The 10,689-nt window shown below is 35.9% G+C and overlaps 1 pseudogene; it reads left to right on the forward strand.

Moving 5' to 3' along the window:
• Positions 1-265: 265 nt before the first annotated feature.
• On the forward strand, positions 266-1,996 carry LOC149252131 (cytochrome P450 750A1 pseudogene; annotated as a pseudogene).
• Positions 1,997-10,689: the final 8,693 nt, after the last annotated feature.

Consider the following 10,689-nt stretch of genomic DNA (forward strand, 5'->3'; position numbering starts at 1 on the left):
GAAATCATATGAAATTGGAAACTTTTATCATCTAAATTCTGTTTTTATTTTTATATCGTACATGGATGAATGAGACATTCTATGTGCAGCTTAAGAAATACATTAAAAAGGAAGAGGAAAATTAAATTACACACGGACCCACTGAACTGCTACTTCAACTGCGGTAGTTTTGTGAATTACATATTGACGGCCATAAAGAGAAGAGGAAAGCAGCTTCCTTTCCAAACATAGAGCGAGTGCATTACGTAAAAAGGGTGTGCGCGATATGGCTTTTCATAGTTTGCCTCCGTCTCTAGCTTTGCCTGCAACATTAACAATAACAGTAGGCATTCTTTGTATGTTCTCCTCTTTCTTCTTCATATGGTTATTACGCAAGAGAAGGGTTAGTGCCACATTGCCACCAGGCCCCCGTGCATTGTCCATCATCGGAAATCTGCACCAACTGAAGCTGCCTGCTCACCGTAATCTTAAAGCCCTTGCTCACAAATATGGTCCCATTTTGTTTCTCGGCCTGGGCTCCGTCCCTGCAGTCGTAGTTTCTTCTGCGACAACAAAACAGTTTCTCAAAACTCATGATTTGATCTTTGCCAGCCGACCTCCAACAGCTGCTGGGAGATTAATGTTCTACGATTCTAAAAGTGTGGGGTTGTCTGCGTACGGAGATCACTGGAGGCAAGTGAGAAAAATATGCGTATTAGAACTCTGGACTGCCAAAAGAATCGGGTCCTTCAGGCACGTGCGAGAGGAAGAGGTGTCTGCAATGATCCAATCAATATGGGAGGAGAGCGACAGCGGAATAATGAGCGTGAATTTGAGCAAGGCCGTGACTACTGTCAACTCCAATATAATTTGGCGGATACTGGCGGGGAGGAAATTTAGTGACGATGATTTGGGTAGCGATTTCAAAGGGTCCAAGGATCTGCTGGTAGAGATGACAGCTGCGGTGGGAGGGTTCAACATTGGAGACTTCATTCCGTATTCGGATTGGCTCGATTTGCAAGGTATCAATCGGCGCATGAAGAAGATCCATAAAACATTCGATGAATTCGCAGAGAAAATAATAGATGAGCATGTTAATCTCAATCATTTCAATGGCCAGAAAGACCAAGACGCAGAGCCTCATGTTCAAGACTTCGTGGACTTGGTGCTCCGCATGGCTAAGACGGACACAAATATCACACGGGAAACCATGAAGGCCCTTGTGTTTCTATATATCTTGGGATTCTGCCCTTCTATATTATTTGTCATCCTCATTCATGAACTTCAGTCAATCATCATTTTGCATTAATTATATTGGTTATCATCCTCATTGTTGAACTCCAGTCAATCATCATTTGCACTAATTGGATTTGTATGTGTATGTGTGTAGGGCATGTTTGGGGGTGGCCAGGAGACGACATCCACTACGTTTGAATGGGCAATTAGTGAGCTGTTCAGACATCCCCATGCGATGAAGAGATTGCCGGAAGAAATCGAATCGGTCGTTGGCAAACATGGTCAAGTAAAGGAGTCGGATTTGGCAAACATGAAATACCTCCACTGTGTGGTGAAGGAGACTCTCCGATTATACCCACCCGCGCAGCTAGTTATCCCTCACGAATCTGTAGAGGCTGTGACGGTAGGAGGATACTACATACCCAACAAAACGACGCCAATGGTAAATTTGTGGGCTATAGGAAGGGATCTCAATGTGTGGGGCGCAGATGCTTCAGAATTCAAGCCAGAAAGATTCATGGAATACGAACATATCAATTTAAGAGATCAATCGGACTTCAATATGATACCGTTTGGGGCAGGAAGGAGAGGATGCCCAGGGGCTTCCATGGCTATTCCGACTATTGAACTTGGACTGGCTCAGTTGGTGCACACTTTCGATTGCAGAGTTGAAGGCGATCCCTCCCGGCTGGCTATGAGGGAAGCGTACGGAATGACCATTGCAAGACAAGTTCCGCTGTGTGGTTATCCAACGTTGAGGAGGGCCAGCTTTCCACCATAAACGGAACCGTAGGAGACAAAGGCACTGTTTCTCTTTATTTGCAATTATTTCCCACGCACGATTTCACTTCTGTCTACTGGATTTGCTACATCTAATTATGTCCTTATTCTATCGAAATTCTATATTTGTCCTTATTATATCGAAGAATACTTTAGAATATACAATTGCGCATTCATTTTACCATTTCTTATTGTGGTGGGAAGGTGTAAGCCTGATTTAATATGAATCAATTTTTTTTTCTATTTACAAATATATTTAAATTGCAAAAAACAATGTGTAGTTTTTCATTGTTCAAATTGTATAAATTAGATGAAATGAAAATTTTAATCAAATAAATTTATCTTTTTATGGTATATATAAATTTTTTCAAATGATATATAATATATATATATATAATTGACATTAAAATATTTTAACATTATATTTGTCAAATTAAAATGATTTTTTTATTATTATTATATTTTAAGTATATGTCAATATTAATTCATATTAAAATATTTTATTGATAACTCAAATTTCATATTTTTTATATATAACTTTAAAATATTTTATTTTAATAATATCCACATAAATTAGTTAACATATATTTTCAAATAATTTTTAAAAGTATAAAGCTTAAACATCTTTTAATTCTAATTACTTTACAACATATTCATTTTTTATTATAATTTATACTATTTTTCTATTTAAAGTATAATTTACATTTATTTTAAAGAGGCATGTATCAACTCTATAGACTATAAGACAAAATTACACATCCTCTTATACTGAACTATAGAATAAGCCTCCAGACTCAATAATAATAGTATAGCTTGTTTTATTATATTTATTTAATAAATATAAATAATGTTTTATTAATTCTCGTTTATTTAAATTTAAGAAATTACAATTTAATAAAAATATTATATTAATATATATATTTTTTATTTACTATATAAAATTATATTTTATATTCTAAAATTAGTATGTAAATTTTTATTGATTTAAAAAATAATTTTACTTTAAATTTTGGAAATACTTTTTAATATAATCAGCCAACCCTTTATTCATATATTTAATAATAATCACTGACAAAAATTTGAATCTCAATCACTAATTAAGATGTGCTACGAAGTTACAAAGTTTTATGAATATTATATTATTATATGTTATTCATTTTATATATAAAATGATATTTTACCTTTTAAAATTAATATGTAAATTTTTATAGCAAAACTTTTCCGTCATTCTCTAGTATTATAGAATAAATAAATTTACTTCCCAATTTTGGATACAAGCTATAACAGAGGCAATCAACATTCCATAAAAAATTGCTATGACAAAAAGTTTACTTAAACATTGTAACAAATTCTATTTGCGTTTACCCCAAATTGGATATGTCAATAAAAATAATTAGGTGAAAACAAAATCTATATTTCTACGAAAAAGTCTCTCTATAACAACCACGGAAGCACGTCCTTGACACTTGAAATTAAAAGGCCAAACACCACTTGACAATTAACGTATATTTATAAAGGATCTTACATCTCTGCTAAGAGGTATGACAATTATTTTTCACGACTTCAACATAATTACAAATTCTAACACAACGTACTCCATGTGATTGCGAAAATACAGATATTATGAATGGAAGGTTTATCGAATTCGTTTTCTCTATAATCACAACACAACGAGGGTGTAAAAAACAAAACCATAATACGGAGGACAACAAATTTGCTTAATTTTTACGGCGAAATACCGAGGACAACTTGCTCCTTTAGGCTGAAAGAAGAAAAATTTAAGAATGCAAAATCAATATTGATAGTACTTACACATCATATTTTTGATAGACTCATACTGATAAATTAGAAATACTATGTACTGGTCTCTCTTTTTATCGATTTATTTGGTGTTTAACTGAGATTGTATTGCTATTTTAAAGACATCCATTTCAAATAATTATTTCCTCATCTACTACTTAATGGTATTGCATTCCCTTAAGATTTCCACATGTATATGTGCCAAAAATTTGTTTTTCTATTTTCTTGGTATAATTGCAAGATTCAAAACAAGATATTTTGTTGCTTTTGACAATCCACATATGCCTTTTAAATAGGCCAGTTAATACTCTCTATCATCTTGACTATGCCACCTTTTCCTTCCTTAAATTACCACTTATTGGAAGGCCAGGTTCAGACTCTATCTCATCTACCCATGCCACCTTATCTTTTTCAATTTACCATAAAAAACTAGCTTAAGAGAGAGTCTCTTAGTGTCCAAGCAGTTAGTCTTTTAGCCCTCTGAACTTACTGCCTAAAAGTCTTAGCTTAGTCTGTACAGTAAGCGCCCTATGTACAACACTTGCTTTAGTCTACCAAGCAGCCCACTCAGATCAACGAATTTAGAGTAGTTTTCTATGCCTCATAATTCCCCATGAATGGTTTATTTAATTAAGCAGTGTAGTTTTGGTCCCCTGCTCTTTCATGTAACATTTTTTTATCAATTTACTTTCCTCACTGCATTTTACCCTATTCAAAATCTTCTATGATTTACGCACTTAAACTCTTAATGCAAATTTCCCTTTAACTTGAAAATATTTTGATTTTCTTTTTAACCAATCAGACTTATGTTATTTATCCTTTCTTGATTTTCCTCAGTGTCTTCTAAATGTAAAGATAGTAAGTATCATATAACTTATATTTCTCTTCCTTCCAGACATAGTATCTATCAGCCTATTCTGGAAATAATTTACTATTGTTTAGTAGCAACGTTGAAGTTTTTTTACTATTTCCAACAAATATGTTGTAGGAGGTGACACTTCATCTCCCATCTATACCTATATCTACTCCCATTCACTAGGAGATCGAGAAAATACTTCTGCCACTACTCTTCTTTTCCTCTTAATTATTAAAAATAAAAATAATCACTTAGTTAAATTTCAGCTATGATGTAGCCCATACGCCTTAATGTTAAACCGACAACTCTAAGGCCACATGTACTGTAGGTTAAATATCCACAACATTTTTTTAACAATTTTCCACTCATAACAACACTCCCCAAAACGACCTACCCCTCACACTTGAAAAGGTTTTATTAGAGCTTTTCCTCGGTAGCTTTTCTTATAGATGATGCATAGTATAACTAATTTCTATTTTTTTTTATAACAAAAAGGGTCTTTAATTTAGTTCTTTACTGCTGGAGTTAATGTTTACATTCCATATTTAAGAAGTTGGTTTGTGATGGTTGAGAAATTCTCTCAACCTCTCTATCTAAATTAGGAATAAGTTGGATCTCAGAAACTCTATTTAATAGAGTAATCTGAATGTAAATCTGTGTGTGAGTGTGTTTACACATGCACCATTTGTGCATAATATATGATTTGAGTTTCTGTAATTATGTGTTTTAGCTATTTTTATCATGGTATCGGAGCTATAAGTCAGAGGCTTGTGTGTTATGTGTTGTGTGTTGTGTGGCTGATTCTACCGTGAAGAGATTGTGGAGAGTGCATCTGTTGACCTGCGCAACACTTGGTGCAGAAAGCCCGTGGGAAGCCGAGACTTACACGGAGGCTGTGAGGCGTGGAGTCGCCGTGCCATCTGTGAGGAGGTGTGGCGGTGGCCTTTTTTTTTTTTAAGTTCGATCAGAGTTCTTGATTTCCGTCTTCTGCTTGATCCGGATTTCGTCCCTGTTCTCTGACAAATGGCTGAGAGCCTCTTGGTATCGCTGCGGATTGTCATGTGAAGGCCGTGGGTAGAAGCGCTGAGATCTGCACGGAGGTCGCGTCGTGGAGGTCTACCTTGGAGGATCGCCGACGTGGGTTTTATCGCAAAAATCGTGGAGGCAGCCATTGATTGGACTGACGTGCTGTTAATCAAAGGAGGCCGACAGAGTGGTGCAAAGAAGGTGCATGAGGAGGCACAAAGAAGCATCGTTCCGTGAGAGAAAAATGTGTTGTTCGCTTCTCCCTTACAACAATTTCTCTCAGCGTGGGACAACATCATAGATTTAAAGGGGACGCGACGCCAACATTTAAGGTAAATAAATGTTTATAAATGGAGAGGAAAATGAGCTGTGGTATTCACATGGTTATTAGCACGGACAGCCATAGAAGCTCTTTTCTTATTCTTCTTGAACATTCCAACGCTGCGTAACTGTGCGCTTTTCTTCGCTTGCGTCATAGTAATTGTGGTATCTCGCGAACCACGATGGCGGGAGGCAGTAAGTCTACTGCGTGCCTGAAGAGGCTGATGGCTGATCTGAAGAAGTTGGAAGATGACGCCCCTGCAGGTGTTAGCGGATGTCCGCGAGAGGAAAATATTAGGATCTGGGATGCTATTATTTTCGATCCTTCAGGCACTCCATGGGATGGCAGCATGTTCAAGCTAACGATCGAGTTCGGGGAGGACAGTGCATGAACATTTGAAGACAGAGAGCCGTGTCGAATATTCACGCAGAGAGACAGCGATAAATGCGTTGCGACAGTCACTGTTACCATGACTATACCGTTTTTTGAAAATACATTTGTGATTATATTAGTTTAATTTACATTAGTATGAAATGTTTGTGAGGGTTAATTGTTAAAATTTCAGTGATTGCAATCAATTGTGTTTGAAGAAATCAAGTAGTAGTATGGCTCAATATGGATGGTTGTCCAGATAGTATGGCAGTTGCGGATCTAGGGAAGGATCCTTCATTAGTGGTAGACGTGGAAGTGGTTTCCTAATGAGGTTATGCGACAGATTGGGATGTTGTCCAGTAATTGACTTCGGGAGGTCCTTGATTCGGGAGTTCAGGAAGGGAACTCGGGAATCCAACGTGCCAACTACACCTTTCCGAGGGTTATGAGGCAACTTGATGGAGCATCTACTGATAAGCTTGATTATTTTGTTATTTTCATGTAATGTAATCATTAAGGGGGGATGTTGGAGTTAATGCTTACATTCCATATTTAAGAAGTTGGTTTATGATTGTTGAGAAATTCTCTCAACCTCTCTATTTAAATTAGGAATAAGTTGGATCTCAGAAACTCTATTTAATAGAGTAATCTGAATGTAAATATGTGTGTGAGTGTGTTTACACATGCACCATTTGTGCATAATATATGATTTGAGTTTCTGTAATTATGTGTTTTAGCTATTTTTATCATTTACACCATTTATGTAACTGGTGATGCATACTTGAACACTTTTGAACTTGGCACCTTTACTTTGTTTTCCTAACACAACTCTTTATGTGTGAATTTACTCACCAAACCTGAGTAACAACATGATCTTATAGCTCACACGTAAGACCTTAGGCATGTAACGACCTTCACAAATGGTCTATTTCTAGCATTTGAACATTATTCAATAAGCTACCTTATTCATAGACATTGTATATGTGGTTCAACATGTGAAGGGGTCTGCTACCGTTCTATCAGCGAAAACCCACTTCCACATGGCTTCGACGTGAACTGATGGTGAATGGTTGATATAGTTTTTACCAATTTGACGGCTTACAACTTTACGTTTTGGTCAACATAGGACCAATTACCTTGATTTCAAGTTCATTTTCTCATTTGATATTTTTCATTGGCCGCCACTCTGCTCTACCTCGAGAGTGTGCTTTCTTAAAGTCATCATTTTTCTTCATTCATTCATTAGTGGATATATAATCTATCCATTAGTTAATGACTCGAGAATGCTCCCAACAAGCAACCCATGTGATTTCTAGTTCCACTAGGTTCATTTTTCCATTTTATCTTGTGTTGAGTTTTCGTAGGGTTTTGACTCATTCTGATTTTTTTGATTTTCCATTTTGTACATGGGGTGATATTGAACAACATTAGGCCTTGGCATAGACTCCTTGGAATAATTTACTACTTCTATGCGCTTCCAAACCAATATGAACCTTTGTTTGGTCAAAGGCACCCCAAGATTTGGTTGCCAGAAATAAAGTTGTTTTATAGGAATTTCTTAAAGATTCGTATTTCTAGAATGCTTCATTGTTATTCTCTTTTTATTTCTATTTAGATTCTCATGTTGGCCGTTTTATATATTTCTAACCCTTCTAACTCCTCGGACGTCAAGGAGGTTCATGGAGATAGCAACCACTCTGTGAGGGTTTGCCTTCAATTCTAGTAAAGTCAAAATGCATTCACATTTTCCAATATTTAATTATGTATTTGATTTTAGTTTTTCTTTGTTTCTAACGAAGAGAAATCTCTAGTTAGTTTTACCAAGAGATTTCTTCATCCTATCCCTTGTCCTAGTCCTCCATCTCATACAATATTACAAGCTTCTATGCCGAGTAACATGTCCAATGTTCTTTCACCATTTTGATCTCTCCATCTATGATAATCCTTCATATTTTAGTCCTAAACAACTCTTATTATTGAGTATAATTGCTTCAGTTTGATGGTATTGCAAGTGGCGCGTAGACTGCATTACATTTTCCAAATAATATAGGTTATTATAAAGTTTTCCTCTCTGATCTCATTTCCAGTCCCTCGGTATTGATTAAGAATTACTCTTCTGACCACCTTTCATATTCTCCACTACCTCATAGATATTAGTTGTGTAGATTCAAATACGTTTATAACAATTTCCCTTTCTGGGTTTCTGTTCAAGGCTCACATCATCGCATCCTTCATCACTTTCATAGGTTAGCCATGTCATGGTCGATTCCATGTTGAGTGGGTATCCAACTCTCATCCTTCATTTCTTTAAATGAGATATGTAATGTTCAATTCACAGGTATCCTGGCTACACTCGCTTGTAACTTCTTGTGTAAATATTTTATACAGATTCTTCTTCTCGCAATTTTATTTTGTATAAAATTTAATTCTAGACTTTGATATGCATAGTGTGGTGATTCTCGATGTTCGTTATATAAATAATGGGTTTAAAGGAACTCTATTCCTTCTTGCAAGATCTCATTAGTCGTTAATTTATGAATCCTTGTAATTACTTTAATAGACTTGTTTTCTAGTTCCATGCTAAACCTTTTATTAATGTATTTAATAATGCAGCCCTGCACTTGAGGGTCTTCCATAGTACTTATATATGAAAACCTTTAACATTTCCTCACATTTTATGTATCGTTGTTGCTCTCTATTGAGATCTAATATTATAATTCTAGGAATATTGAGATCTAATATTATAATTCTAGGAACTTGGTTGCAGTAACCCCCAATATTGCGATTAGGATAGTCTAGATTTCTGTCATATCCATAAGGTCCTCGATCTTTCTTTTTTTAACTAAATACTAGTTGATCATGCCAAAATATATCATGTGTATTGTTTGAATACCTGTCTTAGAGTTTCTAGTTCCTTTAGGCACTAGTAATAATCTTGACCAAGTCTTATTCTAAATGAGCTTACTTGTACATACTAATTAATTTATATAATTGTTGAATGTTGATTTAGACATGATGAAAATAGAAGCTCATTTTTCTCAAGTGCGGGGAATTGCAAAAGTGATGTTTCATTTGAGGTATCTACAAAGATGACTTTATGGTAAAAAATGGGAAAAGCTACGGAGTTGGATGTTGAGTGCAATACATTTTGCTGGGAATGTCTTGCATCTCTGCATCGTACTCAAGACATAAGTAATGGCGTATGCTCTAAGGATGAGATGAGTAAACCTATGAAGATATATAATTTTTTTGATTTTATTTTGATTGCCTAGTAAATAAAGTTTAGAGAGAAACTAAAAATATTATCGTCAATTTTGTTACACAAGTAGACAATGCAAAAGACATAGTCATAACATGATTGGTTGAAAATTGAAACAACATACATGATCAAACGGATGACCCGATTGAATAATTCACTCACCTATACAGATTGAGAATATAATAACACTGTTAATTGTATTATTGTTAAGGTCTAAGTCATATGCCATGGTGGTTGTACTCGGCCTCCACGCTGGAACTCCACGTAGATCAATCCACAACGGACTACAATTACTCTGTGCGATTCGAATGAGCTTGGGCAGGCCCCTCTTCATTAAAGTAGGAGAGCCCCGAGGTCTCCTCCTGTCCTGTTCGTTCATCTCCGTGCTAGCCACCTATGTTGGCATTAATGTATTTAATTATAGTTTCACAGAAGTGTCTCCAAACGATGCATCTAGCCTTCCATCTGTCAATCAATCTGATGAGATCTATGGTCATGATGTTCCAGGATTGGTTGGAAGGTATAATGACTCTTTTGGCGCTGAGTTTGGTTCATTTTCCTATGTCCCGACTCAGCTCTCTGCTCTGTTATGGTGGCCCTGTGCCTAACATAGTGCAACTCGTCTCTGATATTTCAAGTCCATAACTTAGTCCTGCTCGTCTCTGATATTTCAGGTGTTCTGCAAGCCTTTTATTACCTTAACCTCCACATTTCTTCATTAAGCTTTCTTTGTTGCTGCTTCGGTGTTCTGTGATGGTTCATGAAGCTATTTGATGGGTTTCTTTGGCCGTTCTGGAGCAGGTGTAATACATATGACATGTATTTCAACATTCTGGAGGAGAGGGTTGATTCTATGGCAACCGGAGGTAAGCACCACTTATATTTATGATGTTATTGTCTTTTTAAAGTTGTTTTTCCTTTGTTTCTATTGAAGGTGTCTAGTTCCTGTTTCTTTGAACTAAGTACTTCGTTTTTATGTAAATATAATAGACATTTTTAGTGACCAAAAGATCAGGGTTAAATGGAACCGGGGTACTTGGCTCATAGTGACTTCTTCCT

Source organism: Pinus tabuliformis, chromosome 7, assembly GCF_031772625.1.
Source record: "Pinus tabuliformis cultivar Carrire ecotype Pingquan chromosome 7, CPIR1, whole genome shotgun sequence".
NCBI classification, from domain to species: domain Eukaryota; kingdom Viridiplantae; phylum Streptophyta; class Pinopsida; order Pinales; family Pinaceae; genus Pinus; species Pinus tabuliformis.